The following is a 22,033-nucleotide window of genomic DNA, read 5'->3' on the forward strand; positions in this document are numbered from 1 at the left end:
GGTTACATACACAACAAAGCTGGGTTGTTGTTGTTTACACTCTGCAAGGCCTGTGGAAGTGAGTGACATCATAGCACTGTAGTTCTGAGGGTTCTAGATGGATGCAACAATCTCCTGTTGCTTCTATGAAGGCCATAATAGACGACATCACCAAACAGCTCCATAGTCACATACACAGCAAAGGAGAGATGTTGTTTACACCTAGTGATGTCAGTGGTATTGAGTGACATCACAGCACAGTGCTAAGGCTCCTGGGCCTGGACACAGCAGCGGCTGCAATATCTCAACGGAGAATAGGTTTATATATATGTGTGTGTGTGCGCGTATATATATATATATATATATATATATATATATATATATATATTTCTCCGCCGAAATCACTTTTAAACCCATTTCCACCTTTTTTTCCCTTCTCTTCCTCTTACTTTTTTTTCACGTTTTTTTACGTTTTTCTCCTTTTCGCCTCTTTTCTGGGCGTATTATTCTTCTTTTTCTTCTTTTTTTTCGTCTAATGCATACCCCATCAGTGCAGCAATGCTTATTCAATACCGCCAGCAGATGGAGACACTGGGGGATAATTTTCTAAGGATTTATACTGATTTTTCCTGTCTGAATTTGTCGCACAGAAAGTTGCAGGCCAAATATGTGTGACATTTCTGCGACTTTAGCTTCTAGAGCATTTTTACAACATTATACATAGGTGCTGAATACATAAAAAGCGACTGTTCAGCGACAGACAAGTCGCATCGGCTGAAAGTAGGCCAGAATGTCAGTCCATGTTGGAGCAGGTTTAGATACAGTCTAAAGTATAGATCTCAAAGTCTGTGCACAGAATTTAGCAAGGGCCTCGCACCTTCTGATGCATCAGGTAGGTGCACAATAGCATAGCCTAACCCTCTGTACTTTGGTCTATATTGATGCGGGACATAGACAGCCAGCTGATGACCAATCCATTAGTGCAATGGATGGCTGGAAGCATTTGTCTTTGCCTTTGCAATACCACAGAAGCAATGCATGGTCAATGTACAGCAATGACACACCTGTGTGAACAGCCAGGAGACCCCCCCCCCCCCCCATGTTATGTTACATAGTTACATAGTTAGTACGGTCGAAAAAAGACATATGTCCATCAAGTTCAACCAGGGAATTAAGGGGTAGGGGTGTGGCGCGATATTGGGGAAGGGATGAGATTTTATATTTCTTCATAAGCATTAATCTTATTTTGTCAATTAGGAACATTCAGCACCCACCCGCTATCAAGGCAGCTGCCTATCATGTCATGCCCTACCTGCACAGGTGTGCTGGCTACTCAAATGATCCAATTAAGGAGGCCATTTAGTCAGCAGCAGCAGAAGTCCTGTGCCTGGACGCTCCAACAGCGGCCAGACACAAGCAGAAGCAGAAGCAGCAGAAGCAGCAGCAGCACCACCTTTTGTTTTTTGGCTGCAGCAGCAGCAAGGCCCACAGGGCTGGCTAGCTGGCTAGCCAGCAAGCAGGTAGCAATGAAAGTAGGAATCTTTCTTTTTAACCCTGTAAGGGGGTGGTGCACTGTACCCGAAGATACTGCCATATCGGGTCAATGCATAGGGCGACGGAAGCAAGCTTCGAAATCGGCCCCCGTTCTCAAAAATCCATTTAATATATGGTCCCCAGATAGGGGACGTATCAGATATTAAACTGATAAGAACAGATACTACACTTGATCTTAGCCAAAAGGCCGAGAAGCGATAACCGTGAAAGGGGCGGGCCCAACAAGGTGCCCTTCATGGGCACTATCACTGCTTGCTGTCAGGGAGGCTGCCAGACAATTTTCCATGCACACTCTGGGCTGGGGGGCAGTCAACCACCAGTACACACAGCAGAACCTAAACCCATACCATTATTGCTAAGCAGCAAGACAGGGGCCCATTGCACTCCCACGGGGCCTTTTTAAATGCAATCCATAACCCGGATTTGCCAGGAACCCTTCTTACTCCTCCTACTTGCATGTGACACTGGGCTTAGGATCTGCATAGGAAACACACACACAAGCACACACCTACCTTTGTTGCCTGCAGATGCCTCCTTGGCTGTCCCCAAACGGTATCAAACCAACACCCACGGGAAGCTGTAAGCATAGAGGACATGCCTGCACCCCATTGGACTTACCTGTGTGGGTTAAACCCGGGTTATTTGACAACCTATGGCGGTGATGGTTCTGCTCAGGCAGAGCAGTGCTGATGCTCCTCATAAAGCTGTCGCTGCTGTGAAGGTTCTAGGTGACATCACAAATCCCTATGGTTACATACACAACAAAGCTGGGTTGTTGTTGTTTACACTCTGCAAGGCCTGTGGAAGTGAGTGACATCATAGCACTGTAGTTCTGAGGGTTCTAGATGGATGCAACAATCTCCTGTTGCTTCTATGAAGGCCATAATAGACGACATCACCAAACAGCTCCATAGTCACATACACAGCAAAGGAGAGATGTTGTTTACACCTAGTGATGTCAGTGGTATTGAGTGACATCACAGCACAGTGCTAAGGCTCCTGGGCCTGGACACAGCAGCGGCTGCAATATCTCAACGGAGAATACGTTTATATATATGTGTGTGTGTGCGCGTATATATATATATATATATATATATATATATATATATATATATATATTTCTCCGCCGAAATCACTTTTAAACCCATTTCCACCTTTTTTTCCCTTCTCTTCCTCTTACTTTTGTTTCACGTTTTTTTACGTTTTTCTCCTTTTCGCCTCTTTTCTGGGCGTATTATTCTTCTTTTTCTTCTTTTTTTTCGTCTAATGCATACCCCATCAGTGCAGCAATGCTTATTCAATACCGCCAGCAGATGGAGACACTGGGGGATAATTTTCTAAGGATTTATACTGATTTTTCCTGTCTGAATTTGTCGCACAGAAAGTTGCAGGCCAAATATGTGTGACATTTCTGCGACTTTAGCTTCTAGAGCATTTTTACAACATTATACATAGGTGCTGAATACATAAAAAGCGACTGTTCAGCGACAGACAAGTCGCATCGGCTGAAAGTAGGCCAGAATGTCAGTCCATGTTGGAGCAGGTTTAGATACAGTCTAAAGTATAGATCTCAAAGTCTGTGCACAGAATTTAGCAAGGGCCTCGCACCTTCTGATGCATCAGGTAGGTGCACAATAGCATAGCCTAACCCTCTGTACTTTGGTCTATATTGATGCGGGACATAGACAGCCAGCTGATGACCAATCCATTAGTGCAATGGATGGCTGGAAGCATTTGTCTTTGCCTTTGCAATACCACAGAAGCAATGCATGGTCAATGTACAGCAATGACACACCTGTGTGAACAGCCAGGAGACCCCCCCCCCCCCCCATGTTATGTTACATAGTTACATAGTTAGTACGGTCGAAAAAAGACATATGTCCATCAAGTTCAACCAGGGAATTAAGGGGTAGGGGTGTGGCGCGATATTGGGGAAGGGATGAGATTTTATATTTCTTCATAAGCATTAATCTTATTTTGTCAATTAGGAACATTCAGCACCCACCCGCTATCAAGGCAGCTGCCTATCATGTCATGCCCTACCTGCACAGGTGTGCTGGCTACTCAAATGATCCAATTAAGGAGGCCATTTTGTCAGCAGCAGCAGAAGTCCTGTGTCTGGACGCTCCAACAGCGGCCAGACACAAGCAGAAGCAGAAGCAGCAGAAGCAGCAGCAGCACCACCTTTTGTTTTTTGGCTGCAGCAGCAGCAAGGCCCACAGGGCTGGCTAGCTGGCTAGCCAGCAAGCAGGTAGCAATGAAAGTAGGAATCTTTCTTTTTAACCCTGTAAGGGGGTGGTGCACTGTACCCGAAGATACTGCCATATCGGGTCAATGCATAGGGCGACGGAAGCAAGCTTCGAAATCGGCCCCCGTTCTCAAAAATCCATTTAATATATGGTCCCCAGATAGGGGACGTATCAGATATTAAACTGATAAGAACAGATACTACACTTGATCTTAGCCAAAAGGCCGAGAAGCGATAACCGTGAAAGGGGCGGGCCCAACAAGGTGCCCTTCATGGGCACTATCACTGCTTGCTGTCAGGGAGGCTGCCAGACAATTTTCCATGCACACTCTGGGCTGGGGGGCAGTCAACCACCAGTACACACAGCAGAACCTAAACCCATACCATTATTGCTAAGCAGCAAGACAGGGGCCCATTGCACTCCCACGGGGCCTTTTTAAATGCAATCCATAACCCGGATTTGCCAGGAACCCTTCTTACTCCTCCTACTTGCATGTGACACTGGGCTTAGGATCTGCATAGGAAACACACACACAAGCACACACCTACCTTTGTTGCCTGCAGATGCCTCCTTGGCTGTCCCCAAACGGTATCAAACCAACACCCACGGGAAGCTGTAAGCATAGAGGACATGCCTGCACCCCATTGGACTTACCTGTGTGGGTTAAACCCGGGTTATTTGACAACCTATGGCGGTGATGGTTCTGCTCAGGCAGAGCAGTGCTGATGCTCCTCATAAAGCTGTCGCTGCTGTGAAGGTTCTAGGTGACATCACAAATCCCTATGGTTACATACACAACAAAGCTGGGTTGTTGTTGTTTACACTCTGCAAGGCCTGTGGAAGTGAGTGACATCATAGCACTGTAGTTCTGAGGGTTCTAGATGGATGCAACAATCTCCTGTTGCTTCTATGAAGGCCATAATAGACGACATCACCAAACAGCTCCATAGTCACATACACAGCAAAGGAGAGATGTTGTTTACACCTAGTGATGTCAGTGGTATTGAGTGACATCACAGCACAGTGCTAAGGCTCCTGGGCCTGGACACAGCAGCGGCTGCAATATCTCAACGGAGAATACGTTTATATATATGTGTGTGTGTGCGCGTATATATATATATATATATATATATATATATATATATATATATACATATATATATATATTTCTCCGCCGAAATCACTTTTAAACCCATTTCCACCTTTTTTTCCCTTCTCTTCCTCTTACTTTTTTTTCAAGTTTTTTTACGTTTTTCTCCTTTTCGCCTCTTTTCTGGGCGTATTATTCTTCTTTTTCTTCTTTTTTTTCGTCTAATGCATACCCCATCAGTGCAGCAATGCTTATTCAATACCGCCAGCAGATGGAGACACTGGGGGATAATTTTCTAAGGATTTATACTGATTTTTCCTGTCTGAATTTGTCGCACAGAAAGTTGCAGGCCAAATATGTGTGACATTTCTGCGACTTTAGCTTCTAGAGCATTTTTACAACATTATACATAGGTGCTGAATACATAAAAAGCGACTGTTCAGCGACAGACAAGTCGCATCGGCTGAAAGTAGGCCAGAATGTCAGTCCATGTTGGAGCAGGTTTAGATACAGTCTAAAGTATAGATCTCAAAGTCTGTGCACAGAATTTAGCAAGGGCCTCGCACCTTCTGATGCATCAGGTAGGTGCACAATAGCATAGCCTAACCCTCTGTACTTTGGTCTATATTGATGCGGGACATAGACAGCCAGCTGATGACCAATCCATTAGTGCAATGGATGGCTGGAAGCATTTGTCTTTGCCTTTGCAATACCACAGAAGCAATGCATGGTCAATGTACAGCAATGACACACCTGTGTGAACAGCCAGGAGACCCCCCCCCCCCATGTTATGTTACATAGTTACATAGTTAGTACGGTCGAAAAAAGACATATGTCCATCAAGTTCAACCAGGGAATTAAGGGGTAGGGGTGTGGCGCGATATTGGGGAAGGGATGAGATTTTATATTTCTTCATAAGCATTAATCTTATTTTGTCAATTAGGAACATTCAGCACCCACCCGCTATCAAGGCAGCTGCCTATCATGTCATGCCCTACCTGCACAGGTGTGCTGGCTACTCAAATGATCCAATTAAGGAGGCCATTTAGTCAGCAGCAGCAGAAGTCCTGTGCCTGGACGCTCCAACAGCGGCCAGACACAAGCAGAAGCAGAAGCAGCAGAAGCAGCAGCAGCACCACCTTTTGTTTTTTGGCTGCAGCAGCAGCAAGGCCCACAGGGCTGGCTAGCTGGCTAGCCAGCAAGCAGGTAGCAATGAAAGTAGGAATCTTTCTTTTTAACCCTGTAAGGGGGTGGTGCACTGTACCCGAAGATACTGCCATATCGGGTCAATGCATAGGGCGACGGAAGCAAGCTTCGAAATCGGCCCCCGTTCTCAAAAATCCATTTAATATATGGTCCCCAGATAGGGGACGTATCAGATATTAAACTGATAAGAACAGATACTACACTTGATCTTAGCCAAAAGGCCGAGAAGCGATAACCGTGAAAGGGGCGGGCCCAACAAGGTGCCCTTCATGGGCACTATCACTGCTTGCTGTCAGGGAGGCTGCCAGACAATTTTCCATGCACACTCTGGGCTGGGGGGCAGTCAACCACCAGTACACACAGCAGAACCTAAACCCATACCATTATTGCTAAGCAGCAAGACAGGGGCCCATTGCACTCCCACGGGGCCTTTTTAAATGCAATCCATAACCCGGATTTGCCAGGAACCCTTCTTACTCCTCCTACTTGCATGTGACACTGGGCTTAGGATCTGCATAGGAAACACACACACAAGCACACACCTACCTTTGTTGCCTGCAGATGCCTCCTTGGCTGTCCCCAAACGGTATCAAACCAACACCCACGGGAAGCTGTAAGCATAGAGGACATGCCTGCACCCCATTGGACTTACCTGTGTGGGTTAAACCCGGGTTATTTGACAACCTATGGCGGTGATGGTTCTGCTCAGGCAGAGCAGTGCTGATGCTCCTCATAAAGCTGTCGCTGCTGTGAAGGTTCTAGGTGACATCACAAATCCCTATGGTTACATACACAACAAAGCTGGGTTGTTGTTGTTTACACTCTGCAAGGCCTGTGGAAGTGAGTGACATCATAGCACTGTAGTTCTGAGGGTTCTAGATGGATGCAACAATCTCCTGTTGCTTCTATGAAGGCCATAATAGACGACATCACCAAACAGCTCCATAGTCACATACACAGCAAAGGAGAGATGTTGTTTACACCTAGTGATGTCAGTGGTATTGAGTGACATCACAGCACAGTGCTAAGGCTCCTGGGCCTGGACACAGCAGCGGCTGCAATATCTCAACGGAGAATACGTTTATATATATGTGTGTGTGTGCGCGTATATATATATATATATATATATATATATATATATATATATTTCTCCGCCGAAATCACTTTTAAACCCATTTCCACCTTTTTTTCCCTTCTCTTCCTCTTACTTTTTTTTCACGTTTTTTTACGTTTTTCTCCTTTTCGCCTCTTTTCTGGGCGTATTATTCTTCTTTTTCTTCTTTTTTTTCGTCTAATGCATACCCCATCAGTGCAGCAATGCTTATTCAATACCGCCAGCAGATGGAGACACTGGGGGATAATTTTCTAAGGATTTATACTGATTTTTCCTGTCTGAATTTGTCGCACAGAAAGTTGCAGGCCAAATATGTGTGACATTTCTGCGACTTTAGCTTCTAGAGCATTTTTACAACATTATACATAGGTGCTGAATACATAAAAAGCGACTGTTCAGCGACAGACAAGTCGCATCGGCTGAAAGTAGGCCAGAATGTCAGTCCATGTTGGAGCAGGTTTAGATACAGTCTAAAGTATAGATCTCAAAGTCTGTGCACAGAATTTAGCAAGGGCCTCGCACCTTCTGATGCATCAGGTAGGTGCACAATAGCATAGCCTAACCCTCTGTACTTTGGTCTATATTGATGCGGGACATAGACAGCCAGCTGATGACCAATCCATTAGTGCAATGGATGGCTGGAAGCATTTGTCTTTGCCTTTGCAATACCACAGAAGCAATGCATGGTCAATGTACAGCAATGACACACCTGTGTGAACAGCCAGGAGACCCCCCCCCCCCCCATGTTATGTTACATAGTTACATAGTTAGTACGGTCGAAAAAAGACATATGTCCATCAAGTTCAACCAGGGAATTAAGGGGTAGGGGTGTGGCGCGATATTGGGGAAGGGATGAGATTTTATATTTCTTCATAAGCATTAATCTTATTTTGTCAATTAGGAACATTCAGCACCCACCCGCTATCAAGGCAGCTGCCTATCATGTCATGCCCTACCTGCACAGGTGTGCTGGCTACTCAAATGATCCAATTAAGGAGGCCATTTAGTCAGCAGCAGCAGAAGTCCTGTGCCTGGACGCTCCAACAGCGGCCAGACAGAAGCAGAAGCAGAAGCAGCAGAAGCAGCAGCAGCACCACCTTTTGTTTTTTGGCTGCAGCAGCAGCAAGGCCCACAGGGCTGGCTAGCTGGCTAGCCAGCAAGCAGGTAGCAATGAAAGTAGGAATCTTTCTTTTTAACCCTGTAAGGGGGTGGTGCACTGTACCTGAAGATACTGCCATATCGGGTCAATGCATAGGGCGACGGAAGCAAGCTTCGAAATCGGCCCCCGTTCTCAAAAATCCATTTAATATATGGTCCCCAGATAGGGGACGTATCAGATATTAAACTGATAAGAACAGATTTTTTTTTTTAACTTGACTACCCTTACGGGGGCAACTTTATTAAAAATTAAATAATGTTAACAAAATTGTGCAAATATGTCAATAAATACAGTTACATATAAATAACATATTTACAACATATTAAAACATAAAATGGGCACTTGGTGGCTTTACAAGATAGAATTCCATTCTTTTAAAAACCATTTTCTAGATAAAAGCGGAAATCTCTTCTTGTCTAAAAGATAGTACTGGTACATTTCATAAAAACAGATAGATAAAATGTCCTTCACAGATAAAACCTCATGCTTGAACAATAAAATATTCCTGGCCTTCCACAGAGCTGCCTTCACACAGTTTATGATCTTCCATGCAATAGTCTCTTGAGTCCGTGTTGGGCATTCCAGGCAACCATAAAAAACCACTGCAATATTTAAGTCTTTTAGTCCAGTTATCCTTTTTACCAGAGGGAGTATCTTTGTCCATATTTTCTGCGAGTAAAAACAAGTCCATATTAGATGGTGCACGGTCTCCTCTTGTCGGCATCCCTCCCTCGGGCAGGTTGCAGAGTTGGATAATCCTCTTCGGTGCTGGAATGCCCGGCATGGAAGACACTCGTGTGCGCAGCTCCAGGCCAGGTCCTTCTGTGAATTAAAAAGATAATTAATACTCAACATCTTCCAAATCTGTATACACTTCTGTTCGTTAAAATTTTTGATGGGAGTCACGGTACTGGTTTCTTTTATTTCCTTTAGTAGTTTTTTGCTATTGCACAGATCCTGAACACTTTTACCTTTAAAATTATATAAGTTTAAAATTTTTCCTAAAATCATGTATTGAGGGGGTAAATTCAAAGAATAAGGGCAACTTAAAACTGTAGAAAACCAGCCGTTCCTCCGCATAAAATAACCAGTATTAAAACGAACAAAATAAGACCAGTAGCTATCTTTAAAAACAGTAGTAAAACACATGCTAAAAAACTTTATTAAAAGGAAAGCTTTAAAATCTGGAAAATCCTTACCGCCCCTGGAGTTCGGTTTTATCACAATTTGTCTCTTTAATTTTTCGCTCTTAGAACTCCAAAAGAAAGTAAAACAAGCTTTTGTTATTTTCTTTAGAACCATTTCGGGGGGTGGGAAAACCAGACTTAAATACAATAAAATAGGTAAAAGCACCATTTTTGTAATTAAAACCTTCCCTTCCATTGTAAGTTCTCGCATGTTCCACATACATATTTTCTTATTTATTTTTTGAGCCACCAAGTCCCAGCTATTAAAACCATTATTAGACTCGTCAAAGGAGACACCTAAAATCTGCACCGACTCAGACACAGGGACGGGCACATCATACAAAGGCATTCCGCCTATGTTTAAAATGTTACTTTTGTTAAAATTGACTTTAAAACCGGAGGCACAATTAAAATATTGAATCTGTTTTAGCGTCTTCTGAAGCGATGGGGTGTCCCTGCAAAACACCGCAACATCGTCCATGTACCCCACTACCTTCGCCTCTAGTCCCCCTCCTCCTGGCAGGGGGACTCCATGGATCTGCTTATCCTTTCGTATTGTACATAAAAGAGGCTCTATTGCGCAAATGAAGAGTAGTGGGGACAAGGGACACCCCTGCTTCACTCCGGAATTTAAAATCACGCCCTGTGTCTTAAAACCATTTACTAAAATTTTACTAGTACAGTTATCATAAAAAGCTCTAAGAGACAATAAAAAGCCATCAGGTATACCCATTTTCTCTAAAACCTTAAAAAGATAAAAATGTGACACCCTGTCGAAAGCTTTTTCAAAATCTATGGATAAAACCGCCAGCTTTCCTTTTCTTAATTTGGTGTCGCTAATTACATCCTTTAAAAGGTTTAGGTTCTCCCATAAACTCCTCCCAGGCACCCCACAGACTTGGTTTGTATGAATTATTTTATGGATTACGTTCTTTAAGCGGTTAGCACACAGTTTCGCCATTATTTTATAGTCGCAGTTCAGAAGGGTGATTGGTCTCCAGTTTTTGAGTTCCGACCGGTCTCCCTTTTTGAATAGCAGGGAGACATCACCCTTCTTCCATGAGCCTGGGAGGATTTTAGACTTAAAGACTTCCGTAAAAAGGGAGAACAAATCTTCTTTTAAAATACCATAAAAAGTAACATAAAATTCAATGGGTATACCATCCGGCCCAGGCACTTTACCTGTTTTAAAACTCTTGACGGTCTCTAAAATCTCCTGCTCTGAAATATTCTGCAATAAAAAAGACTGTGAGACAGGATCTAAAAAATTGGTGATCTCCTTTAACGAGTCATTCATAAAACATTCATCAATGTGTTTTACATTAAAAAGATCCGCATAAAACTCTTGCACCTTTTTTAAAATACCCTGTACATCATTCACTCCTTCAATGTTTTCTATTAACCTTCTATTTTCATGTATTTTCTTAAAAAAATACCTGGAGCAGGTCTCGTTTTCCTCAAGATGCTGTATTCGAGACCTAAAGATAATTTCTTTTCCTTTCTGCTCCAGGCACTTAGTTATTTCTTTTTTAAGATCATGTACCTCCTTCTCCACCTCCATCCCATGTGCTCTGAATTTGTACAGGGTTTGCAGACGAGTATTTAGGATATTATAAAATTCACGTTTTTCTTTAGCTTTCCTAACCCCAACACGGATAAAAAATTCTTTTATTTTTAGTTTCATTTTTTCCCACCAGATACTGGTGGGAGTGTTGGGGTCTTTTACTCGTCTGCATTCCTTGTAAAAGGTGATAAAATCTGATAAAACCTGCGGATCTTCTAAAAGGGACACGTTTAACTTCCAGGCATTCCTACCAGTTCTCCTTTTAAAATCACTTTTAACTTTAAAATACAATAATTTATGGTCAGAAAAAACATTGGTAAAAAGATCACAGTTAAAAGGCAGTACTTGATAAGAACAAAAAATAAAATCTATCCTGGAGCTACAGCTTGCATTGCTCCAGGTAACACCGTCTTCCTCTGGTACGTTAAAATTACATTTTTTAAAAACATCAGTGAGATTAAAATCTAAAATCAAGTTTTTTAACATAAAAGACGTCTTGTCATAGTTCCTACTCACTGCGTTCGAAAAACGGCGTTCTCCCCTTAAAATACAATTAAAATCACCTGATAAAACAAGAGGACTAGAATTGTTAATAAAAAGGGGTAAAATCTCCAACATTTTTATTCTTTCATTCTTATCAGGAGAACCATAAAAAATTAAAAACTGCCATTTAATACCATTAATAAAAGCGTTGACCAATAAAATTCTGCCTGGTAAAATTTCGTTAAAACTCTCAATTAAAACGTTCCCTTTAAAAAGTATGGCGACCCCTGCTGATCTGGACTCATTTGATCCAGACCAGCCTGATGGACCGTGCACCCAATCATCTTCATATTCTTTATAATTTAATCTGTGCGGGATGCCACATTCCTGCAGGAAAAGGACGGAAGCAGCAAAAACCGACAAGTAATTAAATAGGGCAACCCTTCTTACTCTGGCGCTCACACTTCTCACGTTCAAGGACAGACCGGACAACTCAGCCATGGGAATGTACAAGAAAACGTCTTACACCTCTGATTCCCCCTCCGAAGCCTCATACCCCCCAAAATCTGACTCAACTGTACGCATAGAGGAAGCAGGAGAGGAGGCACCATCACTCAGCCGACCCCCCTCCTCCATCATGATTGAGGCATAGTTGTTCTCGGGCATCCTGGCAATTAGGGCTCCAGACTCATTGGGTTCTTCCACCTCTTGCCCCTCCATCGGGTGTTCACTTAGTTCCGTCTCTGGTACCTCAGAGACGGTCACCCCTGAAACCTCCTCCTGGCAGGGAGGAGGGGGGGTATCCCCTATGGGGACCTGTGGAGGAACGTCACTTGGGTTCCCTGCATCCGCAGGTACTTCCATCGGCTCCCCCTGGACCGCCTCCGAATAGAGTCTTCTGGAGCCCCTCCGCCTTTTAACCTTCACCTCTCCACCCGGATCATCGCTCTCAGGGGGACCCTGAGCCAGAGGTTGCTGAGGAGCGGATTCGGCCGCCGTCTGCTCCTCTCTTAACCCAGCATGCTCCTGGGGGCCAGTTTTTCCACCACTTGCACGTTTTTTGGCCATCCTCTGCTCTTTAGGGTCCCCTCCTTTTGCCTGAGGGGGGTCTTTCTCCTTCTCCATCTCACCGCTTACCTCTTGTGGGGGGGTAATCACTGGCTCTGCTTGCCTCGGCTGGTGTCCCGGTTGCTGTCCTTGCTGCCTCCAGGGTTGCCACTGCTGCTCCGTCCTATGTCTGTGGGGACAAGAGGAGAAAAGGTGACCGAATTGTTGACAGAAATTGCACCTCCCTCCTCTTGTGCATTTCTCTGTCTCGTGCTGTGTGCTACCACATTTTTTGCATGTACTTTCACAGTTTTCTTTTGTGTGTCCATATCTGTGACACTTCCTGCAGTAGCTTGGCATCCCCGCATAAAAGAGGTCGCCACACATATTATTTATTTTAAAACGAGCTGGTGGTAGTTGTATTCCCCCTGGCAATCTGTCATCTTTTTTGCATGTAACCTGAAATCTCCACTTAGATGTCCAGATGCCACAGCTGTTCATGATTTTTCCTCTGCACTCAACCTTACTAAAATAGACTTGTAAAAACAACTCAACATCGTGTAGGTTGGCGAAAGGGGAATACATCTTTACTACCACCAGCTTAATATCGTCTAGAACGTGCTCAATAATCCGGACACCCTGAAGCTTTTTGTCTTTACTCGCAGCAGCTCTGGTAACAAAATCTCTGTGGATGCCATTTTGTGTGAACGTCACATCAAAAATTTTACGCTTCGGGTAGTCCTGGATTGCCAATATCTCGCCCTTCTGTATTCCGAAAACTCCTCCGAGCACGTCCTCTACTACGAATTTCAAATCGTCCGCCCTTTTGGTATCATCCGTGAGAATGACTCTCACGGTGTTTTTGATCCTTGCGTATGCCGGCACAGAACCTGGATCCGGATCATCATCCATGGTTCTAACCTCTCTCCACCCGAAGGTCTTGAGAGGCGATCGCTACTCGTTACCCTGGGACTAGGCCCTCTCCCCAATAGCAACAAGTGGGTGAAGCCCAGGCAATAAACCTGGGCGATCCCACAAGGCCGAGGAGAGGGGTACCCGAGTACCTTCTGACCAGATCTCCTGTATTACTACACTTGATCTTAGCCAAAAGGCCGAGAAGCGATAACCGTGAAAGGGGCGGGCCCAACAAGGTGCCCTTCATGGGCACTATCACTGCTTGCTGTCAGGGAGGCTGCCAGACAATTTTCCATGCACACTCTGGGCTGGGGGGCAGTCAACCACCAGTACACACAGCAGAACCTAAACCCATACCATTATTGCTAAGCAGCAAGACAGGGGCCCATTGCACTCCCACGGGGCCTTTTTAAATGCAATCCATAACCCGGATTTGCCAGGAACCCTTCTTACTCCTCCTACTTGCATGTGACACTGGGCTTAGGATCTGCATAGGAAACACACACACAAGCACACACCTACCTTTGTTGCCTGCAGATGCCTCCTTGGCTGTCCCCAAACGGTATCAAACCAACACCCACGGGAAGCTGTAAGCATAGAGGACATGCCTGCACCCCATTGGACTTACCTGTGTGGGTTAAACCCGGGTTATTTGACAACCTATGGCGGTGATGGTTCTGCTCAGGCAGAGCAGTGCTGATGCTCCTCATAAAGCTGTCGCTGCTGTGAAGGTTCTAGGTGACATCACAAATCCCTATGGTTACATACACAACAAAGCTGGGTTGTTGTTGTTTACACTCTGCAAGGCCTGTGGAAGTGAGTGACATCATAGCACTGTAGTTCTGAGGGTTCTAGATGGATGCAACAATCTCCTGTTGCTTCTATGAAGGCCATAATAGACGACATCACCAAACAGCTCCATAGTCACATACACAGCAAAGGAGAGATGTTGTTTACACCTAGTGATGTCAGTGGTATTGAGTGACATCACAGCACAGTGCTAAGGCTCCTGGGCCTGGACACAGCAGCGGCTGCAATATCTCAACGGAGAATACGTTTATATATATATGTGTGTGTGTGCGCGTATATATATATATATATATATATATATATATATATATATATATATATAAATATTTCTCCGCCGAAATCACTTTTAAACCCATTTCCACCTTTTTTTCCCTTCTCTTCCTCTTACTTTTTTTTCAAGTTTTTTTACGTTTTTCTCCTTTTCGCCTCTTTTCTGGGCGTATTATTCTTCTTTTTCTTCTTTTTTTTCGTCTAATGCATACCCCATCAGTGCAGCAATGCTTATTCAATACCGCCAGCAGATGGAGACACTGGGGGATAATTTTCTAAGGATTTATACAGATTTTTCCTGTCTGAATTTGTCACACAGAAAGTTGCAGGCCAAATATGTGTGACATTTCTGCGACTTTAGCTTCTAGAGCATTTTTACAACATTATACATAGGTGCTGAATACATAAAAAGCGACTATTCAGCGACAGACAAGTCGCATCGGCTGAAAGTAGGCCAGAATGTCAGTCCATGTTGGAGCAGGTTTAGATACAGTCTAAAGTATAGATCTCAAAGTCTGTGCACAGAATTTAGCAAGGGCCTCGCACCTTCTGATGCATCAGGTAGGTGCACAATAGCATAGCCTAACCCTCTGTACTTTGGTCTATATTGATGCGGGACATAGACAGCCAGCTGATGACCAATCCATTAGTGCAATGGATGGCTGGAAGCATTTGTCTTTGCCTTTGCAATACCACAGAAGCAATGCATGGTCAATGTACAGCAATGACACACCTGTGTGAACAGCCAGGAGACCCCCCCCCCCCCATGTTATGTTACATAGTTACATAGTTAGTACGGTCGAAAAAAGACATATGTCCATCAAGTTCAACCAGGGAACTAAGGGGTAGGGGTGTGGCGCGATATTGGGGAAGGGATGAGATTTTATATTTCTTCATAAGCATTAATCTTATTTTGTCAATTAGGAACATTCAGCACCCACCCGCTATCAAGGCAGCTGCCTATCATGTCATGCCCTACCTGCACAGGTGTGCTGGCTACTCAAATGATCCAATTAAGGAGGCCATTTAGTCAGCAGCAGCAGAAGTCCTGTGCCTGGACGCTCCAACAGCGGCCAGACACAAGCAGAAGCAGAAGCAGCAGCAGCACCACCTTTTGTTTTTTGGCTGCAGCAGCAGCAAGGCCCACAGGGCTGGCTAGCTGGCTAGCCAGCAAGCAGGTAGCAATGAAAGTAGGAATCTTTCTTTTTAACCCTGTAAGGGGGTGGTGCACTGTACCCGAAGATACTGCCATATCGGGTCAATGCATAGGGCGACGGAAGCAAGCTTCGAAATCGGCCCCCGTTCTCAAAAATCCATTTAATATATGGTCCCCAGATAGGGGACGTATCAGATATTAAACTGATAAGAACAGATACTACACTTGATCTTAGCCAAAAGGCCGAGAAGCGATAACCGTGAAAGGGGCGGGCCCAACAAGGTGCCCTTCATGGGCACTATCACTGCTTGCTGTCAGGGAGGCTGCCAGACAATTTTCCATGCACACTCTGGGCTGGGGGGCAGTCAACCACCAGTACACACAGCAGAACCTAAACCCATACCATTATTGCTAAGCAGCAAGACAGGGGCCCATTGCACTCCCACGGGGCCTTTTTAAATGCAATCCATAACCCGGATTTGCCAGGAACCCTTCTTACTCCTCCTACTTGCATGTGACACTGGGCTTAGGATCTGCATAGGAAACACACACACAAGCACACACCTACCTTTGTTGCCTGCAGATGCCTCCTTGGCTGTCCCCAAACGGTATCAAACCAACACCCACGGGAAGCTGTAAGCATAGAGGACATGCCTGCACCCCATTGGACTTACCTGTGTGGGTTAAACCCGGGTTATTTGACAACCTATGGCGGTGATGGTTCTGCTCAGGCAGAGCAGTGCTGATGCTCCTCATAAAGCTGTCGCTGCTGTGAAGGTTCTAGGTGACATCACAAATCCCTATGGTTACATAAACAACAAAGCTGGGTTGTTGTTGTTTACACTCTGCAAGGCCTGTGGAAGTGAGTGACATCATAGCACTGTAGTTCTGAGGGTTCTAGATGGATGCAACAATCTCCTGTTGCTTCTATGAAGGCCATAATAGACGACATCACCAAACAGCTCCATAGTCACATACACAGCAAAGGAGAGATGTTGTTTACACCTAGTGATGTCAGTGGTATTGAGTGACATCACAGCACAGTGCTAAGGCTCCTGGGCCTGGACACAGCAGCGGCTGCAATATCTCAACGGAGAATACGTTTATATATATGTGTGTGTGTGCGCGTATATATATATATATATATATATATATATATATATATATATATATTTCTCCGCCGAAATCACTTTTAAACCCATTTCCACCTTTTTTTCCCTTCTCTTCCTCTTACTTTTTTTTCACGTTTTTTTACGTTTTTCTCCTTTTCGCCTCTTTTCTGGGCGTATTATTCTTCTTTTTCTTCTTTTTTTTCGTCTAATGCATACCCCATCAGTGCAGCAATGCTTATTCAATACCGCCAGCAGATGGAGACACTGGGGGATAATTTTCTAAGGATTTATACTGATTTTTCCTGTCTGAATTTGTCGCACAGAAAGTTGCAGGCCAAATATGTGTGACATTTCTGCGACTTTAGCTTCTAGAGCATTTTTACAACATTATACATAGGTGCTGAATACATAAAAAGCGACTGTTCAGCGACAGACAAGTCGCATCGGCTGAAAGTAGGCCAGAATGTCAGTCCATGTTGGAGCAGGTTTAGATACAGTCTAAAGTATAGATCTCAAAGTCTGTGCACAGAATTTAGCAAGGGCCTCGCACCTTCTGATGCATCAGGTAGGTGCACAATAGCATAGCCTAACCCTCTGTACTTTGGTCTATATTGATGCGGGACATAGACAGCCAGCTGATGACCAATCCATTAGTGCAATGGATGGCTGGAAGCATTTGTCTTTGCCTTTGCAATACCACAGAAGCAATGCATGGTCAATGTACAGCAATGACACACCTGTGTGAACAGCCAGGAGACCCCCCCCCCCCCATGTTATGTTACATAGTTACATAGTTAGTACGGTCGAAAAAAGACATATGTCCATCAAGTTCAACCAGGGAATTAAGGGGTAGGGGTGTGGCGCGATATTGGGGAAGGGATGAGATTTTATATTTCTTCATAAGCATTAATCTTATTTTGTCAATTAGGAACATTCAGCACCCACCCGCTATCAAGGCAGCTGCCTATCATGTCATGCCCTACCTGCACAGGTGTGCTGGCTACTCAAATGATCCAATTAAGGAGGCCATTTAGTCAGCAGCAGCAGAAGTCCTGTGCCTGGACGCTCCAACAGCGGCCAGACAGAAGCAGAAGCAGAAGCAGCAGAAGCAGCAGCAGCACCACCTTTTGTTTTTTGGCTGCAGCAGCAGCAAGGCCCACAGGGCTGGCTAGCTGGCTAGCCAGCAAGCAGGTAGCAATGAAAGTAGGAATCTTTCTTTTTAACCCTGTAAGGGGGTGGTGCACTGTACCCGAAGATACTGCCATATCGGGTCAATGCATAGGGCGACGGAAGCAAGCTTCGAAATCGGCCCCCGTTCTCAAAAATCCATTTAATATATGGTCCCCAGATAGGGGACGTATCAGATATTAAACTGATAAGAACAGATACTACACTTGATCTTAGCCAAAAGGCCGAGAAGCGATAACCGTGAAAGGGGCGGGCCCAACAAGGTGCCCTTCATGGGCACTATCACTGCTTGCTGTCAGGGAGGCTGCCAGACAATTTTCCATGCACACTCTGGGCTGGGGGGCAGTCAACCACCAGTACACACAGCAGAACCTAAACCCATACCATTATTGCTAAGCAGCAAGACAGGGGCCCATTGCACTCCCACGGGGCCTTTTTAAATGCAATCCATAACCCGGATTTGCCAGGAACCCTTCTTACTCCTCCTACTTGCATGTGACACTGGGCTTAGGATCTGCATAGGAAACACACACACAAGCACACACCTACCTTTGTTGCCTGCAGATGCCTCCTTGGCTGTCCCCAAACGGTATCAAACCAACACCCACGGGAAGCTGTAAGCATAGAGGACATGCCTGCACCCCATTGGACTTACCTGTGTGGGTTAAACCCGGGTTATTTGACAACCTATGGCGGTGATGGTTCTGCTCAGGCAGAGCAGTGCTGATGCTCCTCATAAAGCTGTCGCTGCTGTGAAGGTTCTAGGTGACATCACAAATCCCTATGGTTACATACACAACAAAGCTGGGTTGTTGTTGTTTACACTCTGCAAGGCCTGTGGAAGTGAGTGACATCATAGCACTGTAGTTCTGAGGGTTCTAGATGGATGCAACAATCTCCTGTTGCTTCTATGAAGGCCATAATAGACGACATCACCAAACAGCTCCATAGTCACATACACAGCAAAGGAGAGATGTTGTTTACACCTAGTGATGTCAGTGGTATTGAGTGACATCACAGCACAGTGCTAAGGCTCCTGGGCCTGGACACAGCAGCGGCTGCAATATCTCAACGGAGAATACGTGTGTGTGCGCGTATATATATATATATATATATATATATATATATATATATATATATATATATAAATATATATATATATATATATATATTTCTCCGCCGAAATCACTTTTAAACCCATTTCCACCTTTTTTTCCCTTCTCTTCCTCTTACTTTTTTTTCACGTTTTTTTACGTTTTTCTCCTTTTCGCCTCTTTTCTGGGCGTATTATTCTTCTTTTTCTTCTTTTTTTTCGTCTAATGCATACCCCATCAGTGCAGCAATGCTTATTCAATACCGCCAGCAGATGGAGACACTGGGGGATAATTTTCTAAGGATTTATACTGATTTTTCCTGTCTGAATTTGTCGCACAGAAAGTTGCAGGCCAAATATGTGTGACATTTCTGCGACTTTAGCTTCTAGAGCATTTTTACAACATTATACATAGGTGCTGAATACATAAAAAGCGACTGTTCAGCGACAGACAAGTCGCATCGGCTGAAAGTAGGCCAGAATGTCAGTCCATGTTGGAGCAGGTTTAGATACAGTCTAAAGTATAGATCTCAAAGTCTGTGCACAGAATTTAGCAAGGGCCTCGCACCTTCTGATGCATCAGGTAGGTGCACAATAGCATAGCCTAACCCTCTGTACTTTGGTCTATATTGATGCGGGACATAGACAGCCAGCTGATGACCAATCCATTAGTGCAATGGATGGCTGGAAGCATTTGTCTTTGCCTTTGCAATACCACAGAAGCAATGCATGGTCAATGTACAGCAATGACACACCTGTGTGAACAGCCAGGAGACCCCCCCCCCCCCCCCATGTTATGTTACATAGTTACATAGTTAGTACGGTCGAAAAAAGACATATGTCCATCAAGTTCAACCAGGGAATTAAGGGGTAGGGGTGTGGCGCGATATTGGGGAAGGGATGAGATTTTATATTTCTTCATAAGCATTAATCTTATTTTGTCAATTAGGAACATTCAGCACCCACCCGCTATCAAGGCAGCTGCCTATCATGTCATGCCCTACCTGCACAGGTGTGCTGGCTACTCAAATGATCCAATTAAGGAGGCCATTTAGTCAGCAGCAGCAGAAGTCCTGTGCCTGGACGCTCCAACAGCGGCCAGACACAAGCAGAAGCAGAAGCAGCAGAAGCAGCAGCAGCACCACCTTTTGTTTTTTGGCTGCAGCAGCAGCAAGGCCCACAGGGCTGGCTAGCTGGCTAGCCAGCAAGCAGGTAGCAATGAAAGTAGGAATCTTTCTTTTTAACCCTGTAAGGGGGTGGTGCACTGTACCCGAAGATACTGCCATATTGGGTCAATGCATAGGGCGACGGAAGCAAGCTTCGAAATCGGCCCCCGTTCTCAAAAATCCATTTAATATATGGTCCCCAGATAGGGGACGTATCAGATATTAAACTGATAAGAACAGATACTACACTTGATCTTAGCCAAAAGGCCGAGAAGCGATAACCGTGAAAGGGGCGGGCCCAACAAGGTGCCCTTCATGGGCACTATCACTGCTTGCTGTCAGGGAGGCTGCCAGACAATTTTCCATGCACACTCTGGGCTGGGGGGCAGTCAACCACCAGTACACACAGCAGAACCTAAACCCATACCATTATTGCTAAGCAGCAAGACAGGGGCCCATTGCACTCCCACGGGGCCTTTTTAAATGCAATCCATAACCCGGATTTGCCAGGAACCCTTCTTACTCCTCCTACTTGCATGTGACACTGGGCTTAGGATCTGCATAGGAAACACACACACAAGCACACACCTACCTTTGTTGCCTGCAGATGCCTCCTTGGCTGTCCCCAAACGGTATCAAACCAACACCCACGGGAAGCTGTAAGCATAGAGGACATGCCTGCACCCCATTGGACTTACCTGTGTGGGTTAAACCCGGGTTATTTGACAACCTATGGCGGTGATGGTTCTGCTCAGGCAGAGCAGTGCTGATGCTCCTCATAAAGCTGTCGCTGCTGTGAAGGTTCTAGGTGACATCACAAATCCCTATGGTTACATACACAACAAAGCTGGGTTGTTGTTGTTTACACTCTGCAAGGCCTGTGGAAGTGAGTGACATCATAGCACTGTAGTTCTGAGGGTTCTAGATGGATGCAACAATCTCCTGTTGCTTCTATGAAGGCCATAATAGACGACATCACCAAACAGCTCCATAGTCACATACACAGCAAAGGAGAGATGTTGTTTACACCTAGTGATGTCAGTGGTATTGAGTGACATCACAGCACAGTGCTAAGGCTCCTGGGCCTGGACACAGCAGCGGCTGCAATATCTCAACGGAGAATACGTTTATATATATGTGTGTGTGTGCGCGTATATATATATATATATATATATATATATATATATATATATTTCTCCGCCGAAATCACTTTTAAACCCATTTCCACCTTTTTTTCCCTTCTCTTCCTCTTACTTTTTTTTCACGTTTTTTTACGTTTTTCTCCTTTTCGCCTCTTTTCTGGGCGTATTATTCTTCTTTTTCTTCTTTTTTTTCGTCTAATGCATACCCCATCAGTGCAGCAATGCTTATTCAATACCGCCAGCAGATGGAGACACTGGGGGATAATTTTCTAAGGATTTATACTGATTTTTCCTGTCTGAATTTGTCGCACAGAAAGTTGCAGGCCAAATATGTGTGACATTTCTGCGACTTTAGCTTCTAGAGCATTTTTACAACATTATACATAGGTGCTGAATACATAAAAAGCGACTGTTCAGCGACAGACAAGTCGCATCGGCTGAAAGTAGGCCAGAATGTCAGTCCATGTTGGAGCAGGTTTAGATACAGTCTAAAGTATAGATCTCAAAGTCTGTGCACAGAATTTAGCAAGGGCCTCGCACCTTCTGATG

General features: G+C 44.6%; 6 non-coding genes and 2 pseudogenes across 6 annotated transcripts; all 8 read right to left on the reverse strand.

Annotated features, from left to right (window-relative positions):
* Positions 1–1,541: 1,541 nt before the first annotated feature.
* LOC130341262 (U2 spliceosomal RNA) lies at positions 1,542–1,732 on the reverse strand. Its single transcript, XR_008881233.1, has one exon. It is a non-coding gene; the product is annotated as a U2 spliceosomal RNA (small nuclear RNA).
* Positions 1,733–3,826: 2,094 nt separating this feature from the next.
* Positions 3,827–4,017, reverse strand: LOC130341263 (U2 spliceosomal RNA). The gene has a single exon (XR_008881234.1). It is a non-coding gene; the product is annotated as a U2 spliceosomal RNA (small nuclear RNA).
* Positions 4,018–6,120: 2,103 nt separating this feature from the next.
* On the reverse strand, positions 6,121–6,311 carry LOC130341264 (U2 spliceosomal RNA). The gene has a single exon (XR_008881235.1). It is a non-coding gene; the product is annotated as a U2 spliceosomal RNA (small nuclear RNA).
* A 2,087-nt stretch (positions 6,312–8,398) lies between these two features.
* On the reverse strand, positions 8,399–8,603 carry LOC130341228 (U2 spliceosomal RNA; annotated as a pseudogene).
* A 5,020-nt stretch (positions 8,604–13,623) lies between these two features.
* Positions 13,624–13,756, reverse strand: LOC130341237 (U2 spliceosomal RNA; annotated as a pseudogene).
* A 2,091-nt stretch (positions 13,757–15,847) lies between these two features.
* LOC130341265 (U2 spliceosomal RNA) lies at positions 15,848–16,038 on the reverse strand. Its single transcript, XR_008881236.1, has one exon. It is a non-coding gene; the product is annotated as a U2 spliceosomal RNA (small nuclear RNA).
* A 2,090-nt stretch (positions 16,039–18,128) lies between these two features.
* Positions 18,129–18,319, reverse strand: LOC130341266 (U2 spliceosomal RNA). The gene has a single exon (XR_008881237.1). It is a non-coding gene; the product is annotated as a U2 spliceosomal RNA (small nuclear RNA).
* A 2,111-nt stretch (positions 18,320–20,430) lies between these two features.
* On the reverse strand, positions 20,431–20,621 carry LOC130341215 (U2 spliceosomal RNA). The gene has a single exon (XR_008881199.1). It is a non-coding gene; the product is annotated as a U2 spliceosomal RNA (small nuclear RNA).
* Between the last annotated feature and the right edge of the window lie 1,412 nt (positions 20,622–22,033).

Source organism: Hyla sarda, unplaced genomic scaffold, assembly GCF_029499605.1.
Source record: "Hyla sarda isolate aHylSar1 unplaced genomic scaffold, aHylSar1.hap1 scaffold_615, whole genome shotgun sequence".
In the NCBI taxonomy this organism is placed as follows: Eukaryota; Metazoa; Chordata; class Amphibia; order Anura; family Hylidae; genus Hyla; species Hyla sarda.